Raw genomic sequence first — 14916 nt, 5'->3', positions numbered from 1 at the left:
GTTGGAGAGTTCACAGAAAGGTTTCTAATCAACACGGCAGGAATGGAATAAAGCTGCAGCGGTAATCAAAATGTGGTTATCAGAAAAACTGCCAAAGACTGGCAATTTTACTTACTGCCAAAACCAAAATTATATTACAGAACTTTATGTGCCAGGACTAAGACTCAAAGTTCATTGGATGTCACATATTATTCATTCGATGAGTACACCTGAAAAATAATCACTGGATGAGTTAGCGTCTTTTGGATGCTGGATGGATGATTTTTTGAATGTGTAAAGAAAAACAAGACGTTGTAAAGGTTATCTTTCTTTCACTTGAACAATGACAGGTTCAAAAGTGTCCCATCACCTCACTGACAACAATCAGGAAGGTCCACTGTGTACGTTTAGTAATATCAAATAAATTGGCTGCAACACAGTATACAGCCCTCAACCATCCCAAGACGGTGGTTGTGTCCTCCTTTTCTTTAGTCGCAGGGTACAACTGATAACTCATGTGGTACTTTGAACGGTAACAAGGCACTATGAGCAAGAAGTCAGACGACAATACTTACACAACTTTTTTCTTGGTGTAATATTCCTATAAAAGGTCTGCCTAGGTTTATGTCAGCGTCGTAAAATACTTAAATACATACATGACAAAAAGACAAAAGAGGCTTTTAATGGAGCGGGAAGGATAATAACAATGAATTTTAACAGCAGGGCCAACCCACAGGGGAACTAAGAGTTTACATACACATGGGATTTGGGATTTTTATGGGATCCACAAAATTGCTGTGCAATAGTGCATGCAAGAGCAGGATAAGCTTCATGGGGTAGGCTAACGTGGATGTGTAAAGCTTCAGAAAGCTTCCAAGCAGTAATAACCCAGTCCATAATGTATATTAGACTGCTAACTAGAGGTGGAATTGCAGGGGAACTCTCCAATCACTGTAAAAAGTGGAAAAACATATCTTGACCACTCTATTAGACTTTTCCAATTGATGGAGCAATTACTTATTGCTTCAAAACACAACATATTGAGTGCAAAACGTCTTGGCAATAAATGTCAATGCCTTTTACTTAGGTCACTGTATAAGAACAGGAGATTAAGTATTCTGATAAAGTGAGTGAAGAGGTGAGCATTCCTGCTCTGTACGGCAGCTCTGCATCCAGCAACATGGGGCAGAGGAAGTATGTGTATTCATTTGCACCTGTAAGAGGCTCAGAACCACTCAACGATATGCATGAAAAGTTCTGTCAGATTATTTGTTGACTGAGTCACACCATTCAGGCCCAAGGATATACCCTGTCAAGCCTTCACACATCTCACCAAGCTCTGTCTTGGTCATTAGACTATCTACCCATCGACCAACACTACAACTACACAAACAAAATAAAATAACTTACATTGTTTTCTCAATGTGCCTGGGGACATTTTGGCGGAGGGGTTAATCCATTTATGTGAAAACGGGAGTCATGGAAGGAGTGAGAGGAGAGTTAGCAGCCAGAGTAAACAGTGGAGGAGGAGCTAACGCTGGCTAATCTCAGCAGCAATCCCTCTGCCTCATGCCTGCCTCATGCCTGCCATTGGAAACAATCTGTAAGTAGTAGGAGATATGTCAGGATTAAAAGGAATTAGCAGCTGTTGCGCCATCAGCCTTTCCCTATATAGACTCCCATTCACGGACTAAAGCTGGTTAGAAGCACTGAGGATACAGAACTGGGGAGATGTGCACTGTGCACACTCTTACTTACTGCCATCCCTTGCTTTTGAGAGAGGAATCATACTTTTGCATAATTCATGTTCGAACAATTCTTTCTACTTTGGGTAAATCTCTCATTTGGAAGGAACCTGCTTAGCACTGTAACCAAAGCTTAAACTTTACTGTACGCGTATGTCTTCAACATAAATTTTCTCTAATGTTTCAAGGTTGCAGACATGCTCCTATTTCAAAACCTTTTCACCCTGTCTGATTAAGCCACTACAACAAGAAAAAGTAATAACCTTGCATGTATCACTTTGTAATGACCAAAAATCCAGTTTATGTTTGTATACTGCATATTTTTGTCAATTGAACATAGCGACAATGTGAGACTTGTTAACCCTGATTGCGCACATTATTTTACAGAGAAATAGTCATTGCCTATGCAGACCAATTAGAACCCTATACAGGAGTCCCACAGAGCAGGTAATTGTGCTCATGTTCTTCTAATGTATAAGACCTAGTAACCTGCAGACCTGCTCAATAATGAATCAGCTCTTCTATATGTGACAACACGCTGTGATACAGGAGCTGCGGTTGAAACCTTATAGGACCTGTCCTGGTCAACCCCAACACAAACACATGCTGCAAGGGAGTCTTGTGTGTGTGTTTATGTGTGTTTGTGTGTGTGTGTGCGCGCGTGTGAGTGAGAGTATGTCTGTATTGGGTATGTGTGTGTGTGAGTGTGTGTGTGTGTGCGCGCGTGTGAGTGAGAGTATGTCTGTATTGCGGTATGTGTGTGTGTGCGTGAGTGTGTGTGTGTGTGTGTGTGCGTGGAGTTACCTAACCCGGAGCAATGGCTACCTGTCACATGTGATTAGGTGCTCAAAGATGTTGCTTTAGGGCAGTCTGTTTACACAAATGCAAATACTGAACCACAGAACTGAATATCATGTTTACAAGCTGTGGCGTTGGTGAGATTTGTTACTTTGTAAGGTCACACAGGCATGAAAGTGCTTCTTTTGAAGGTCAAAAAAGGTTCTAAAATGTATGTAAAACATCCTTGCGAAGTAGAGATTCAAGTATTATGTTTCTGTGATACAGCAACCTCTACGATTCACTTTACCCTGGATTATCTAGCCAGACATGTCAAATTATAAACAGAGATCTAGTCCTTTCCCAAAGAGTGGCATTACAAGAAGAGACGGTGTTCCATCTAAGATGGGTTTCAGTGAGACACAAGTTTGGCCACTTGAGGTCCTTAGGGGTAACTGGAGACCCATTAGACTGGAGAGTAAAACGGAGCCGGTCTAATCCGACCTTTATGAGGGTTAAATTTCGGATTAACCTTGGCACAGGCAAGCAGCTGGCACAGGTGCCAGGATAATCTACCTGTTTTGGGCACATCAAAGTCAGCAGATTTGGCTTTTGTGTTTTGCTGACTCAGTCATGGTGCAGCATTGTGGTATGGAGGGATTTCCAGTGCCGATGCCAATCCACACACACTAAACATCTTCATGTTACAGGAATATCAAAACTGTGTGGCTAAATGCTGGGCCTAGCTAGTAACAGTGGGATATACTGTACTCTAACTGCACATGGTCATCAGTCAAGTTGAGTGAGGATAAGCCACAGTTTAGGTGTGTTGACAAACACAATTTAGTATGTCCACAAATATGCATGGAGATTTCAATGCAATCACGTAAACCACCAATAGGTAAAGCAGTGAGTGTTCCATTGATACAGAACAATACACATGCAATTTTATCTCTTGATCTAAAATATGCATTAGGATGATAGACTGGTATGATAGATGCCACTATAACAATGCCACATACCCAGTCTCAGCATGCAGTAAATACAAAACAAAGATTGACTGACCTTCTTTGGTGAGGAAGACCAACAGAGATAGTGACTACAGATACCAAAATACAATGAAAAGACTTATGCACACCCATGAACACACACACATGCACGCACACACACACGCACACACACACACACACACACACACACACACACACACCCACACTGACCCACATGCACACACACACACACACACACACTCACTTCTTGCAAATAATACTTGTCTAATACAAGCCAACCTGGCTTTCATTTGTTTAGCAAAGGTTACAAACAAAAGCAGGCCAGGAAGTCACACACGCAAGATATCATGAACTTACTGTATAGCTGTGGAGGTGCATCAGCATGCTTAGGTCTCAATCTTGATACCAACGCTAAGTGAGAGCCGTCGCTACCAACAGGGCTCACCTTCTTTAGCCATTTATTATTAACAGCAAGAATAAGAAACATAATATTGCCGAGTGTATCAAAGTCATCAAGGCTGGGTCATTAGTGTAATGGTCATACTTGTGGAGGTGGTAGGATATCCGACATAATAGACATACAGACATAAATAACAGCAGAGATGACAGGTTAGCATCAGGCAACAGAAGGGACACCAAGACGGCCACTGGGTGTGACGGGCCATGACTTCACTCAGGTCCTCACAGAACCTCCAGGAAGTGTCCTCTTACAATGCTCTTGCACACTGTTGTGACTGCAAGGTAGCACTTCATCTGAAAACCAAATGGGTAGTTTGGGAAAGGGCTGTTTTGTATAGGCCTAAGCCCAACTTTGTATGTGTAGGCGTCTGTCGTTTTCTGGCTAAGGACATTTACATTTATTCATTTAGCAGACGCTTTTATCCAAAGCGACTTCCAAGAGAGAGCTTTACAAAAGTGCATTGGTCAATTATCATAAACAACGACATAGCCCCAAAAACATTGCGGGTAGCCAAAACATGAAGCATACATTGCTAATAAGTGCAAATGGGAAGAAACATAAGAGCATGCAGTTAAACAAATGAGAAATTAAACAACACTAAGTGCCAGAGCATTTAGCTTACACATTCTGCAAAAAGGAAATCACATTTTGCATTGGGGTGGTCAATTAATTTATTGATTGAACTCAGCATCCTAAACAGCAGGATTTTTAGAGGTTATTCTAATGAGTGACGCAGATGGTCGCTTGATAGCTGAACGAAATAGCTATAGCATTTGTGTTTGTGAGACTCAGAGGCATTGATCCATCGTACTGTTCATCGATGGCATGACTGATGGCATTTCATATATCAGGACTCAGCATTTATTGCAAGGTGGTTACAGTTGTGATAAACTAGCCTGGCCATTTCCTTTCAGCTATTTTGATCAATTGAACTCGAGAAAAACGACTTTTGTCAACTTGTTCAAGCTCTGGACTTGGTTCTGAATAGTCTTGGTGGAGGGCAACGAAGCTTAAAATGAGCTATTGATTTATCCCTAGACACTGCATGCTTCGATTTAAATCAAGGTGTACAACAGTGGACAGAATATTCAAACTGAGTTTGAGCAAAGGACCACCCTGGAGATCTTTCTCCGCTTCCTTTTAAACACAGTGGCCCAGTGCAGTGATCTCATCAGGAAGGCCAAACATACCACCAGTGTGTAACCAAGTCTTATTAAACATTTGTCACAGTTTGCTTCTGGTCTACGGTGAGTTTATGTTCAGAGTTTAGTTGAGAAGAGAGTACGCGTCATATGATCCAGAGAGTCACACCCATTCAACCTATCATTCATCTCAACTGTACAACAGTGTATCACTGGGATCTGAAGTCATTCCTGCCCACTCATCTTTCTCTCTGGACTACGGAGTAAATTGGTCCCATGGTTTATGTATGTGTGTCATGACAGGATGCACTTGATTTAGCAGTCTCACACTGAAGGTGAAATATTGATGACAACTTCTCAATTTCTCTTTTGTTATCAACGACACCCTTCCTTTCTTTCCAGCAGACTAGGGTTTCACTATGGAGAGTCTGTAGCAAGATTTTGTTCCTTTTACCTGAACAAAAAAAAACATGTTCATGAACTGTAACATTACCTCTGAAAAAATACTCCCCACAGAACTGTACACTACATCAGACAGTTGAAGCTAGAACCATCATCATCACAGAGCCTAAAGCATGAGTTAGGACCGGCGCCTCAACCCTACAGGCACATTAATCAGCAACGCAGGAAAGCCAGGGAGACCACTAATAAAGACTTTGGAGTCCCTGATGTCTTTGTCTCCACGGTGAGTTCTGGAATGTGAATCACAATGGCAGGTCGCTTCCGCCCACTGACCCCCACAGTCGGAATCTTTGAAGGGATCTGGCTTGATCAGGTCTTAAGTGATGCTTCTTCAACTGGATCCTCCAGGCTCGCGTTACCTTCGTAAACTGGCCTCATTTCCTGGTCCACTGCATTACAAACGGCTGGCTGGACGCTGAATGAAGACCGTGGGCGGTGAGATATGCCGGTGGCCATAATGACCGTGTGATTAGGACCGGCACAGGGCCAGGTTGGATACACCTTCTATAGGCTCACTGTCAGTCATGGCTGCAGGTCAAAGTGATTTAGCCCCATAGAAAGCAAGAAATACATTGGACTGTTAGTTGTGGTTAGCTGTGATCGAGATTTGAGTTAGGAGACTGACGTACTGCAAAATGTCGATGTTAAATTAAAAGAATAATAACTAGCACCACTGTCCAAAGGCTGGCTGTCTTGAGTCCGAAATATAAAACGTCAAAATGCCTTGAATCATCATCATATGCCTCATAACATAAATCTGAGAGAGACCATTTCTATTGAATGTAAGTGACATCTTATGTAAGTAGGGAACAGACTTAATTCCCTGACAGGTAGCCTAGATAGATAGCACCCTGACGCAGAGTTTGATTCTCGCCCCCACATTAGTTATTAAACGTTACAGCATAACGTGTCTTCCACACCGCCAATCATGTTAATGTCTTCTAAGTGAACATAAATAACATACAATAAATACAATTTGTCTGGAACATGTACAACATGTTTTTTTCAGGCGTAACATTTTCAAAATGAACATAACAGCTTGTTATCTCTGAAGGTTGTTCAGGTATCCATTTCTCAAGTAATTATTCAATCATTAAATCATCTTGAACAATCTTGAATTCAGCAAAAGATTTACTGTTTTGTCATTTAGATTACACATCCTTTCATACCCCCCCCCCCCCCCCCTGCGCCCTCCTTCTCTGTCACTCTGTCTGTCTCTGTCAACACACATCAACTTCTTCCTTCTCTTTCTGCAATCACTCAATCTCAGCTAGAGGGCTTTGATATTTACATATAACCCATTATCGATTTCCATCAACATGCAAACACAGTTCCTGCCGGAGCAGCAGTAGGAACCCACTCAGGGACAGCTCATCAGAACCAGCTTCCTGAGATGAAGGGTCAAAGGTTAACACAGAGATATTGAGTCGAATGAGATGACGGTGATGATGAACTGGGATGAACACAGATCAGGAACTGTCAGGCACAGTGTTTGACAACAAGGAGCCTTACCAGAAGTGGATGCCGCTGTCTTCCGACATGTATGATACTAACTACAGGCTGTAGAAAGGAAGAAGAGTATAATGTGTGGTGATTCACAACTGCATGATGAGTCTCAATGCAATTATCCCACTGAGAGTGAAGAGGCCAGGGTGGGTGAGGGTTTTTTTGTTCCAGCTAGTCCACTCTAGCCCACGCGATAAACTCGGCTTTCATTTTCAGTTGATGTTTTGTTCGTGTCTGTTCATGTCAAATACAGTATGTGTTGGAATAGCTGGTGCTGCTCACAGTTCAGGAAAATCAAATTAATTTGGTTACGTAGAAATTGCAAAGTACGTAAGTGTTTGTTAAAAAGGCACTGAGGGAGTTCTATCATGTTTCTATAAGTACCCTTTGACCACCCTTGAATGACATTGTTCTAAAAATGGAGAAACAGATGTCAGAGAGCTGTGAACATGTCCGGCAAAACTAATCTATTGAGAGTGACCTTCATTTTAATTGTAAATAACAATTATGATTCTGCGTTCAGTTCATTTTCTTAATTAATAACCTGGTTGAGATGATGAATTTGATCATGACATCCTTTGATTTGAAATGCTAATTATGGAATAAAACGAGAAACATACTTAAAAGGGGGTTTGCCCTTGGCTATTGATGGTTTGTGCACACATTTGATCCCAGTTTGACCAGATGTGTGACACAAATGTCTGTAGGACATGCAACAGTGTAAAGGTTGATTGACTATTTGAGACATTGATTGACATCTATTGTCCATGTGTTTGTTTGTGTTTGGCTTCATCGGGTGTCTCTGTGTTTGTGCAAGTGTCCCTGGTGTCTGTGTGTGTGCAAGTGTGCCGTGGTGTCTGTGAGTGCATTTGAATCGATCAAACTCACTATATGTCCCAGGCCAATTTGAATGTGTTGACGCACCACTCAACCTTCACTTTAAATCAGAGGTCTGCAGTATCTCAACATTAGCTCGCTAGGTGCTGTTCTAACGGCTTCCTCTGTCAGCTCAATCCATATTTACTTCACATGAAATGCATCATTACAGTATTTCACAAGTGAACAGGTTCATTAGGATGTCACGACTGGAGGGTTTAGTTGTAGTCGTTCTCCCTGGGTTATCTTTGGGCTGAGAATACATTTATTACTGAAAGGTTAACTCGCTATCCCGCCTTCCAAACACAAGCCCATGCCAAACAGTTTGGATGTAAAGTGAATCCAAATCCCAATTTCCTCCTAATGTTGGAACAATCCCTTCTCCCACGTGATTGAAGGGGTGAGCAAACTGTGCCATTTTCCAATCATGCCAACCCAATCTCATCGAATCTGCGAAGACTCCAAGGAGACAACGGAAACGTGCAAATTTTTGGATGTGACTGCGTGGAACGGAATCTTCCGTCGCGGTCTGTCTAGGTGTCGAAGAAATGTACAATGTAAGGTTATATTCTGAAAATACTGGTGCTAGCATTCCTTTGTCAGTAGAGAACCCTCTCCCCACATGACCTATAGATGACACTAGGCTTATGTAAACAAACTGACCTAGGTTGACCACTATCATACTAGAGGTGCAATAAACTTTATCTGTGTTGAGTGAATCATATGGTCAAGCCTAGGGTCAGAGAACTCTGTAAGTTTCCACGTGCACGCGCACTCTGTCTCTGGGATCGATCATATTGACAGCTGATATGCAGGGGAGGAGACTTCTCACCACTAAATGGTCTTACCTGAAGACTTGTGAACCAGACAAACTTTGTAGCACAATGGCGTGTGATGTTTTTGTCTCCTTGTGGGCCGGCCGCAAGCAATAAAGCTTTCTTAAACTTGTTCACCGACTGACTGTGCAATGCTTGATAGATTAATATTTCTGACACTAGGTGTGCGGAGCTCAACTGCTGCCCCTTCGAAGGTTGATTGACGGAGGCCACTGATTGTTGTGGCCAAAGGTACATGGTGTGAATGCCTGACGGGTCCGGTGCTGGCGTCGACGCCTGGACGCCATTGTGAAGAGCCAGTGGGCCGTGACTTCAACAGCTGTGGTGGCGATGACAGACCGTGTGGGTAAAGGTGGTACTGTCACATTTTCCTATTTCTGGATAGTAGCCTAAAAAAAAATTATTTTCTAAATGTTTAGATGATGTAAATGTTCTCAAACTATACTGCCTCAGGGTTAAAAGTGAAAATGTTTGTTCTTCTTTATTCAGAAGAGATTTGTAATTATTTTTTGGTTATGGTTGAAGATATATAGGATGAGTTGAGAAAAGCCCAGAGGTATTTTCTTTTCTTATTTTTTAACTTCATCCTAATATACCGCACTAATATAAATCATAACATGATGTGACAGAAGAGCTGAAGAGAGATAATTATAATCATGGAAATAATCCTTATGACAGTATTGAGTTTCTATAGAGCAGCTTTGCATGCAATGTTATTGAATTTACCATTTTTATGTGGCTTGTTTCATGTCATTCAGGCTCTGATTGATTCTGTATTTATAGCTCTCTTTGATGTCCAAATGGCATCCTCAATTAGATTTCCATTCTAACATAGATTATTATTCCACACGAAGGCCTTGGAACTTTAAACGTGTCTTCCTTGTTTATTCGTGAAGGACACGTTGACTTGAGTCAAGACACTGACAAGTCATTCATTCATGGGTTTATTTGAAACACATGGACTATGTTTAAGGGGTCGGTCATAACGCGACACGCTGTAACGAGGTGCAGGGAGGACCCAGTAGACAGATGAGGCGGTATGCAGGAACAACTAGCAAAGGTGGATAAACAGGGATAAGAAACATATTACAAGAAACATCCAGCAAGAAACACACTGACTGACAACAATGACTGACAAAGACTGAACAAATAACAGGGACTTAAACACCAATCCAAACCAGACACAGGTGAACGCAACAACACTAACGAGACCATAGACAGACATTCAGCAGGACACAGGTGCACCTGATGAACACAGAACACAGGGACACACCAAACAACGACACAGGCTGTGTGCGTGACACATCTGGAAACAGAGATCCATTTAAAAAGAGCTTTCCACAACTGAGAAGTTGTTTTGTGAAAAATTCAGCAGAGCTGGAGCATTCAGTAAAAGGTAGACATGAAACATAATTTGTGCTCTGGCTAAAGAAAAACAACTCTTTATCTCCTCAGCACACTGTATGTCCATCACACATAAACACAATTAGATGCTTAAAGTGATGTTTATGGCCCTCAAACAGAGTGATGGTGAAATGACTCATCATTAGAGTGAGCCATCCCCAGCTGGGCGATAGTTCTGGAGACTAACACTGTCCTCCCATAACGCTAAGTGTGTGTGTGTGTGTGTACAGTACTAAAGTGTTTGTGTTTTTTTACCATTGTGGTTAATTGATAACCGTGGTAATTGTCAGTTGTGTGTTAGGTAGGACTCCATTTTTGAAGGAGAACATTATTGGAATCCTATATTCAATAATAGATCATGCATAAATGGACTTCCTGGAATGGGTGGAGTTGCTTCAGCTCTACCGGCCTGAAGGCATGTTTTGCCTCGTCCAGTATACTCTGTGATCACTGGTGTTGACGTGTGCAGCTTACATCACAACCCTTCTGGACAAATCAACTCTTTCTGTCTTAACTGGATTTGAGGTCTCAGCATGTGCGATGTCCCAAGAACATAGACAGAGATGTATTTGAGCCAGATCATATATGATTCAAAGTCCATTTCTTTTGAAAATAGGATCATTTTATAAATGCACAGGCTATAAGAGATTCCCCAGATTCATGGATTCCATAACATAAGACACTAAGAAACACCACTATATTTGACCCTTCATGTTCACCCATAGACCAAAACAGTGTGCTGTCTGTGTGCAGATCGGGGGAGGGAGAGAGGGGCACGGATGAAAAGACCCAGCCTGCCCAAACAACAGACACACACACAACGAGGAGCATTGGGAAACCCACCACTGTGTAATTAACATCTGTTATCATAATGGAGGTCAGCGTGGGAAGGGAGCACCGACGACCAGCCGAGCATCCAGTCCTGCAGAGCTTCTCAGGGAGTCTGTAGAGAGAAGCCCGGTCCTGGTCACAGATAGATTTGTGTTTCTTTGTTTGATTTGGGGCGCAGGCATGACTCTGGGAATATTGGTGCAGACCCCGCAAACACGCACACGCGCGTGCACCCGCACACACGTTCACACACACACTCCCAAACACGCACTTCTCTGACGGTGTTTATTGTGTGCCGTGGTATGGCACGACACAGTGCCGCCGTCTCCCATAGTAACTACCCATCTATCTGTGTTCGGTGGTAATATGACAGCTCTGATTGGCTACTATTCTAGTAGCCAATCTTCTATTTTATACTAGTCTGCAGTCTTTTTTGTAATTTTCTTTCCGTTTTCCATCAGCGCTGACCGAGGGGGTGTGACCTGAAGCACCACATCAGCCCCATGCCATTAAAAACCCAAACAATAACACACAAACAGAATCAGAATCCGGTTTATTGCCAAGTAAGTTTACACGTACGAGGAAATTGCTTTGCTTGGTTGGTGCATAACAATAAACATAGTAAGTAGAATCATAAAGGCATGAGATAAAATAGAAAAATGTACAATCAGATACAATCAAATTCTAATAAAGAATACTATAAAATGTGTAAAAACAGTGATACATCATTTAAAACAGACACGCATACCACCAACAAATAACCAGTATTGGGGTTATGCAATGTCATGATCTGGCCAGTAACCAAAGCTGGTTATTTTGCTCCATGAAAAGACAAAGAATAGAGTCATGGGACTCAGCACGCCATGTCCACATTCAAACACATAATAAAACCAGGTCTGACTCCCTGTAAAGCATCGGAATTGTGTGCTCCGTCCTGCTTGTACACGCGGGGGTGGAGGAGAAGGGTGCGGCCTAAATAACGTCTCTGCGCGTCAGATGTCTTCCGAGCCTTCTTCCTCTGCGGTCCAAGACGTCAGCGTGTCCCCGACGTCACTCCACGTGTGGCCGTCAGGATGAGAGGATGACGCGCACGGCTTTCCTTTTCTTCGTCTGTTTCGTACACACCGGCATCTCTCTGTCCTCCGGTGCTGAGCTTGGCACTTGTCTATCTCCCCCTCTCTCCATTCCTTTCTCTCTCCATTCATCTCTCCATTCCTTTCTCTCTCCAGAGGGCAAGCCATCCAGAGTGCTCCAACCACAGGCCACTCGAATAATAACAGTGCTCCAACTGCTGTTTTCAAAGCTGCTGAACATCATGCTTTCAGTCATCTTAATCATGAGTGCGCTCTCTTGGGGGACCGGTGCTATTTGCAGGAAAGCTGGGGGAAAAAGTGTTTGACCCTGAAAACATTTATTTTATTCACTACAGCGGCCCTTTCAGATGTGAAAGGGCCGCTGTAGTGAAATAAAATAAAAGAATAGGACTGTTTCAAGCAGCACGTGGCTCTATGACTGAGTGTATCAAGATGTTCTAGAGGAAGATAAAGCCTCACAAGGAAGGTAAATTGGGAGCCGTGGAGGTAACAGGCACACTGTGTTGTGTGGCGGATGACTGCTGCAGCTAGATGGGCTTCAGAGACTGTCTCTGACAGCAGCCATCTTGTTTCCCTGAGAATTAAATCGCTCCCGAGTGAATCATGACTCTGGCAGTGAGATGCCCCCCCCCCCCCCCCCCCCCCCCCCCCTGCAGCTGGTCTGAAAGTGCTGTCTGTGCCTCGGAGAGAGAGAGAGAAAGGGGGGGGGGGGAGAGAGAGGGGGGAAAGAGAGAAAGGGGGGGGGAGAGAAAGGGGGGGAGAGAGAGATAGGGAGAGAGAGAAAGGGAGAAAGGGAGAGGGAGGAAGGGAGAGAAAGAGAAAAAGGGAGAGAGAGACTGAGCCAGCTCGCTAGGGCTCCTTTTCTCATCCAGAATACATTATGCTCCCCGCTTTTAAGCTGGGTAGACTATTACCCAGAAGCCCCTTGGAAGTTCTTATCAGTGACAGCCAGATGGAGAACACAGGAGCAATGTCAATACCTCTAGACTTGTTGATTGAGCAGCCACGCCAGAAAAACTGCCATTGAGGAGAGACTGAACTGTCTGCAGATTGGCATCTATTTCAATCAGCCAAGGAAATCAAATTAATGACTATAATTTGATTTACTTAAATTTATATTCTGTGATTTTGGATGGGGGTGTGTAGTTTGGTTGGATGTATTTGTGTGTGTGTGTGTGCATAGCTAGAGCCTTTTTCTGATTTTGCATCTGTCAATTTAGGTATTTTTCATTCATGCACTCCTTTTTTGTGTTAATCTTTAATTTGTATGTTAGTACACCGGGGATTGTGTCTCCTCTCATAGACAGATTTTATTTTAGAAGTCTTTCAGCGGTCGCAGCGCCATACCATTATGCTTTTAATGGGCAGACACAATGTATTCTCCATAAAACCCCTCAGACTAAATCTAATATGCTGCTTTAGGGCTGTGCATCCAGGTATATCTGAATGTGTCTGCCAATGGACAATACAGCATCGCCACCCAGTCTGGTGGGTGCCACACTGCCCTCTAGTGCCTGGATTGAATACAGCAGGGCTGCGAGCTGACCGGAGGCCCAGGGGAGGTACCAGAGCAGGCTTTAATTAGGAGAGGGTGACAGGACTGTTCTGACCCTGGCTGGAGGAGATAGATAAGACAGTGGGGGGAGAGGGGAGGCTGGTGTTCACCGACAACACTGGCCCTGTCTGAAGACACACAGATGACCCTGCCCCTTCACACGCTGATGCCATGAGCGAGAGGCAGATACAGAAGAACACTGTCCACTTCGTGGATTCACCGAGGAGCTAAATACCCACAATGCACTGTGTGCACTTTTTTGTTGGCTTTTGGCCTTGCCTTGGTGTTCTGACCCACTTGCAGCAGAGGGAGGGTTATTTTAAGCATTCAGCGATGGCAAACTGATGCCCCCAGGCCAGATGAAAGGTAGAGAGGCAGGTCCATTACAGGCACACGCTCACATCAACTGTCCGTTAACACATGCGAGACAAGATTTTGTTCATGTTTACAGTCAAACAGTGCCAGAGCTATATCATATATTTTTATGAACTTATCATATAAGTTCCATCTGCTAATGAACACTACACAAGTGGTGACAAAACCGTTTCTGTATGACATTGTCTTTGCTATGTGATTTGTTTACTCATGGTCAAAAATCATAAGACACTGCAACATTACCAGAGTGACTTAAAAACTATAGGTTGGAAATACTTTTCCAATAAATCCTTGAAACCTTGTCTGGGTGACCCAGCAGCCAACTCCTGGGTGGAGATGAAATCTGTAGTATCTCCATGACCTTTGGAAATCAATGCTATAATTAGTGTGGTCTTCTTTGAAAGTCAAGGGAGCCTGTGGCTGATAAGCTATTATACAGACAGTCATGCACCCCCTATGTGCGAAGATTGATCGCTTATTTAGTTTAAAGAGCGATGAAGACAACAACCGCACCAGACCTTTCTAATCATGGCTGAGACCCTTGATCGTTACTTTGAGAGAACTTATGAGCTAATCAGCTTGTGTTACAGTTTCAGCCGTATGCCATAAATAAGCATTGCAGGATGCAGTTTGAAGATAGACTCAATTACAACTTGACTCAACATGCATTTTTATATAAAAGGACATAAAGCTAACAGCTACCCACGGCGAGTGGAAGCAGATGCTCTCTTTTCAAACTCTGTGTGGATGGGCGGCTGTCCCAAAACAGCTTGCTGGAGGGGGACATAAACACCGAAGCAGTCAGGCTCTTGGACTCCAGACTGTGCAGTCGCACCTGCTGCCACACAATCTGGGGCCACGAAA

This window comes from Osmerus mordax, chromosome 15, assembly GCF_038355195.1.
Source record: "Osmerus mordax isolate fOsmMor3 chromosome 15, fOsmMor3.pri, whole genome shotgun sequence".
NCBI classification, from domain to species: domain Eukaryota; kingdom Metazoa; phylum Chordata; class Actinopteri; order Osmeriformes; family Osmeridae; genus Osmerus; species Osmerus mordax.
The sequence above is the reverse complement of the archived record's forward strand: the minus strand, read 5'-3'. Positions refer to the sequence as shown.